Genomic DNA, 6520 nt, shown 5'->3' with positions numbered 1-6520 from the left:
AAAGATAAAGTATGAAATATTAAACTTTAAGATTCTTAGAAGATAGGACAAAAACCTAGGTGACCTTGAGTTTGGATATAATGTGTTAGTTGTAAACCAATGACACAATCACTGGGAATTCATTAAAGTTAATTTATATACACTATAAAACAACTGTTAAAAATGGAAAAAAAAAACAGAGTGGGATCAAATAGAGTCACAATTCAATTTATATATCTGATAAAGGACTACTACTGAAAATGTCACCTTAAAACTCAACAATGAGGAAACCAACAAGCCAATTTAAAAGTGGAACCGCGGTGACAGGCACATCACCAAAGAAAATATACAACGGTAAATAGCGTATGAAAAGATATCCCTAATCATATGTTATTAGGGAACTGAAAACTAAAACAACACTGAGGTAAAACTACACCCCTGTTAGGACAGCCCGAATCCAGAACTAACAACAGCAAACGCTGACAAAGGGGTGAACAATGGGGCTCTCATCCACTTCTGGTGAGACAGAAGGACACAAACCCTTTGGAAGACAGTTTTATTGTTTCCCACTAAACTAAACACACTCAGACTGTACAATTCAGCAATTGTAAGGACTGAAAAACTTATGTCCACACAGATCCTTTAGGCACAGATATTGGTAGTGTCTTTGTTATAATTGCCAAAGCTTGGAAGAAGTCAAGTTGCTCTTCAGTAAGTGAACAGTTAAATAAATTTATGTCAAGATATTCAGAATCCTCAGATGAAACAAGGGCTGAAGACAAACTCATAAACCACCTGAAGAACTGTCTATGGGGTGAAGGAGTACATTTGAGAGCCAAACAAAGGCAAGAAGACATAGGACCTTGAATACATAGGTGTTGATGATAAGAATTGTGACCTATGGATATTCAAACAGATTGAAAAGAAAACAAGGGGGTAAGAGACACAATTGCAACAGGAGTCATTTGGGGAACAGTAAAAGAAATTTAATATGAACTTAAGATTTAAAATTCCAGGAGCTGATTCACTAGGCATAACAAAGACAGCAGTGATAGTTTAAGAAGCTGACCAATCATGTAGTCTGTGTCCTAACATTTGCATTTCTTGTCACAGAACCAAAAGAAACAAAGTGGCATTGATAATGTTTACAGTCACAGAGCAAACACTTGGAGCAGGGACTTGGAAGCAAACCAAGTGCCCATTGACAGGAGGGTGGAGAAATCAGATAAAATGTGACATAGTCACATAGTGACACAAAAGAACGCTATAGTGCAGGCAAGACAAACCTGTTACAGCCCCATAGAGCAACTTCAATCTCGACATCTCTATGACTAGAAAACAAAAATACGTTCAAGAGGCTAATTTCACCATTTTTACACTGCAACCAAGTGTCGCAAAGTTTAAAAGTTAGAGCTAAACAAGGGACTTTCTAGAAATTTTAGGAACATCAGCAGTCTTTAAAGTGATAAAAAAATTCAAAGTGTCTATCATGGAATAGAAGGGTAGAAGGATATGGCTTGATAGGAGATATGTTACTAGTGAGAGGAAAAGCACAAGAGGACTATGCATAAATAAACAACAAAAGCATATTTATGAAATTAATCTTCTGTTATTTATTATGACAAAATATGTAAAAAATAATTAACTTATAAAAAGAAAAGATTTCTCTTGGCTTACAACTTCAGAGACTCTTTCCCCTGCTGAAATTCCTTTTACACAAGCAGGTTGCTTCTGAACAGACAGCTGAGCTTCAGCTGTATGTCTTATGACCCACTGCACAAGCCATGCAACAACAACCACAGCCTGCTTATGATCCCCTTGCCTGTGCTATTGTTAAAGATTGCAATATATCCCCACCAGCAATTTTAGAGACATCACTGTCTCAAGAGGCAGACCCCATTCATCAAGGAGACATGCCACTCCTTGCATATTGAGAGAAATGACCAGCCTGAGTGTCATTCCTCCAACAAGGATGCTCCCGACTCAGTTTAACCTTTGTTGTACATTCTGTCATCCATCACAAGGAGTATGTACCCACCATACAGCAAGGGTGTGTAAGGAAGCCGGCAGAACTTGGCCTGGTCTGAGTAATAGGAATGAGTCCCTGTAAGAAGGGCAGGGTTATCTCCTCCAGCTCCCTGTAGATTGTCACTAATACAAACTGCTAACCTCATGCTGGGAAAGAGCCTATCCAAGGGAGGATACCCCAGGCAGGACCAATCAGGGATGAGAGGAAATCCAAAGGGCTATAAAAAGTCAGACACAGAGCCCCACCACACCCCCATGGGCACCCACCTCTAGGGGACCTCTCCCATCCCTTTGATGGAGCTGTTTGTCTGTTCTGATGAAGTCTGTAGTTTGGGGTTTTGCTCTCTCTGTGGCTAGTGTTTCTCAGTTCCCTGTCAATCTGTGACTGACTTTACCCCAGCTGTGACTGTCACTTTCTGTCCAAGATCTTCACCATCCTCTCCTCTCAGGCAGCTTGTAACTTATTTTCTGTCAGGGACCCTGATTATTCCTACTTACACTCTGAGGCAGTGGTGCTACCCTTAATGACTGTGCCTCACCCAAGACCCCTGTGACAGATGCACACCATCCCATACCACTTATGGAAAGGTAACCATATCAGGATTGCCCCCTTGGACCCTTCACCCCCAGACACATCATCTTCAATTGCACGTCTCATCTCCCTTTTCAAGGATGGTGAACTGTCTCCTCCCCTGCTCAGTTTTGAGCCTCTTGGTCCCTGTATCTTTCTCTGCTTCCTGGGGAAAACCATGCTGGGTTTATATTATTTTTTTTCCTGGTAGGAACTCATATCAAAGACTACTTGAGCCTGGGGTCGTGTTTTGACATTCTAGATCCCACAGTCCTCAGCTATGAACACAGGGAGGTGGCATCAAAGACCTTGTAAAGAGTGTACTTAGTTCTGCTAGTATGTGCTCGGGTATAGGAGAATGTGCTGGATTGTGGGCAGTTTATCAAAGGCCCTGAAGAACCTGATCCTCCCTCCTCCAGCAGCCATCAATCGCCAATAGCTCACGTGCTAGGGGTGGAACTGCACAAGCCCCTCCCACCCAAGCTGGAATTTTGCCTGACTTGATCTTGCGCAAGTCTTGTACATGTTGTGGTCACGGAAGAAGGATTTGAAAGATCCAAACAGCGAGAGGTGGTGCCTCTATATGAAGAGTATTGACTACACAAGACAAGGATGTCGTGGGTGCTCACAGCAGCAGAGCCTACACACACAAGGACTGCAGTTCTTTATAGGACAACTTTCAACTATAAATTCAATTTTCCAAATAGTTATGGAATCATTCAGATTTTCTATTTCTCCTTGCATCCATTCCGGCAATCAGTTTCTTTCGAGGAATTTGTTTATTTCATCCAAGTTAGGAAACTAACTCTGGTAAACTATTCATATTTACCTCTTTATTATCTCTGATAATAAAATATTTTTCATGATAGTGTTTAACTGTCATCTTTTCTTGATCAGTCTAGGTAGAAGATTTCAATCTTATTAATCTTTTTAAAAACCACTTTCAATTTCTTTGATTTTTATTTTTTATTAACTTTCATTTTGATATTTTTCTACTTACTTTAATTTCCTTCTTTTTTAAGTTTTATAAAAGTAATGTAGATAACTGCTCACCTTTCTCATCTGAAAGCATCATCTGAAGCTTCATGTACTGCTTTAGAGGTCTTCACAAACTTTTTTTCAGTTTGTTTTCATCACAGCATTTTCCTAATTTCCTTGAGATGTTTCTGTTTGATATGTGGTTATTTGGAAGTATAGTAACACATTGCTATATGTAATGGTCTATCCTGTCCCTTTAAGAGAAAATCCCCATCCACTCCCTCCCCTGTCCACCACTGAGGTAGGGAGATCTTCCTTCCTGCTTGCAGCCCAAGCCCTTCCCTTTCCATCTCTCTCCCAAAGAGGTAGCTGTCTGTTGTGGCTCCTCTCCTCTCCCCCTCCCCGCCTCTCTCTCCTCTTCCCCCATCTCCCCTTCTCCCCTTTTCTCTTACCCCTCCATAACCCACTAAATAAATACCCACTTCCTCTGCATGGCATGCCTACCCATCTCACTCTCTCACCCACCATGCAACTCCTGCCTAAGACCTGCTGGGCCTCATGGTCCACGGGCCGCTCTGGGGCTTCCATCCTGGGACCTGCTGCCCACCACCTGCCACTGCCCAGGGACCTGCAGCATTGTACTTAAACCATAACACTATGGGTAAGGATATGCTCTAAGATTTCATCATTATGGAGACATCATACAGTATGCCAAAACAATGATAGCCATGACCTTACTAGGCAAGGTAGTTTTAGTATCATCATGATATATATGCTCCAACACTGACAGAAACGTGATATATAACTACATGCTGTTTAGTCTTCACCACTGGAGAAAGTTCCCCACTGCTCGTGTGTGTATGAATATTCACAATTTGAGTGTGAGCTCATCCATGACACATATTTGGAGGTCAGACAGCCTTGTTTGAGACAGTTTCTGTGTTCTCTGCTACATAGGTAGGCTCTCCTCTCTCTTCTCACTAGAAGAGAGCTGGAATTACAGACATGTGTTCTCATGTCTGACTTTACATTGGTTCTGGAGATCTGAATTTAACACCTCACATTTACAAGACTTTACCCACTAAACCATTTACTAAGTCCCCAAATATTATTATTGAATTATAAATTTAATTACCCAAAAGTTGGAGAACACAATTTCAGTTTTAAAAACATATTAGCAGTTGTTTAATTGTTGAATATACCATATATCTTGATTACTATTATTATTATGTTATCCCTTAACATAATAAAAGGTATATATGATAAACTGATATCCAACAATGGAGAAAAACATGATGCAATCACCCTGAAATCAGTTCTAAGTAGGGCTGTCCAATGTTCCCACTCCTTTTTATTATTGTACTTAAAGCACTAGTTGAAACAAGGAGGAGAAAATCAGTAAGATCTGGAAATCAAAAGGATTCAAAGTGGAGAGAAAGAAGCCAGTTCTCCCTACGTTGTAGCCACACATTTGGTGTGAGGTTGGTCAGAGTCCAGCCTCAAGGGTTCCTACGCTCCAGGGTAGGGGTGTGGTTTAGAAATGTTAGGCAGAATTAAAAGAGATACAAGAGAAATACAGATACACAGAATAGTACCTGGAGGGCAACTCAGCGAATCCTGAATCTGCCCCAAGTTTATTTCTTTTAATCTTTAAATATCCCAATCCAAAAAAGGGGAAGAAAGCAAAAGATTTTTTTATCATGATACAAGAAACAAAGTAATTACCATCTTAATACCCAAACACCAAGTAACCACACCCTAGGTCAAGATAGCTATGTTAGTAGCCACACCTTAAGTCAAATCTCCTGTCAATAACCTAAAGAAGCAAGAATAGGCTTAAACTCCCTAGTCTTCAGTCAGGGTGAAATGGATCCACTTCTGTGGGCCCCTATAACCCTATTTACAGATGATATTTTGCATAAGAAATCACAAAGATTCTACCAGGAAACTTATAAAAACAATAAAAATTCATCAAAGTGAAGAAAAAATCAAATTACAAAAACCAACAGCTTCTCTATAAACCAACAATAAATACCAGAAAAGGAGATTGTAGGCAAGCTCTCATTCACAGTAGGCTCAAAGAAAATAAACTGTCTAAGAATAAACACAACCAAGGAAGTGAAGGACCTTTATAATGAAGACGTTAAACTTCTGAAGAAAAAAAAAAACCTTAGAAGATAGAAAGGCATCTCATGCTCATGGGTTGATAGAATATTGTGAAAATGACCATTGTACCTAACACCATTTACAAATGCCATACAATCCCAACCAAAGCTCACATATCCCATTCTTCACAAAAATAGAAAAAAACTAACCTAAAATTTATATAGAATCACAAGAGACCTTCGAGAGCCAAAACAATAATGAATAGAACTAGCAATACTGCAGAATTGTCATTCCTAACCTTAAGATATGTTTTAAAGTCATATTAATAGAAAAAGTATGACATTGTTACAGAAACAGGCATGTAGACCAATGGAACAAAATAGAAGACCCAAACATGAGTACATGTAGCTATATACATCTAATATTTGACAGAGATGTCAAAAACATAGACAGCAGAAAATACAGGCAAAGGGTGAGAGGAAATTTGAATATCCATATGTAGAAGAATGAAAGCAGATCCATATCTATCACTCTAAAGATAAACAAACTCTAGATGAACCAAAGACCTAAATGGGAAACCTGAAACACTGAAATTGCTAAGGAATGTCTCAAAATGTCCATCATCAGTAGGGCAGTGGTGGCACACATATTTAATCCCAGCACTAGAAGGCAAAAGGAAGCTGATCTCTGTGAGTTCAAGGCCAGCCTGGTCTACAAGAGCTAGTTCCAGGACAGGCTCCAAAGCTACAGGGAAACCCTGTCTTGAAAAGCCATAAAGAAAGAAAGAAAGAAAGAAAGAAAGAAAGAAAGAAAGAAAGAAAGAAAGAAAGAAAGAAAGAAAGAAAGAAAGAAAGAAAT

This window comes from Microtus ochrogaster, chromosome 5 (assembly GCF_000317375.1).
Source record: "Microtus ochrogaster isolate Prairie Vole_2 chromosome 5, MicOch1.0, whole genome shotgun sequence".
Lineage (NCBI taxonomy): Eukaryota > Metazoa > Chordata > Mammalia > Rodentia > Cricetidae > Microtus > Microtus ochrogaster.
This window is presented reverse-complemented; position numbering follows the sequence as displayed.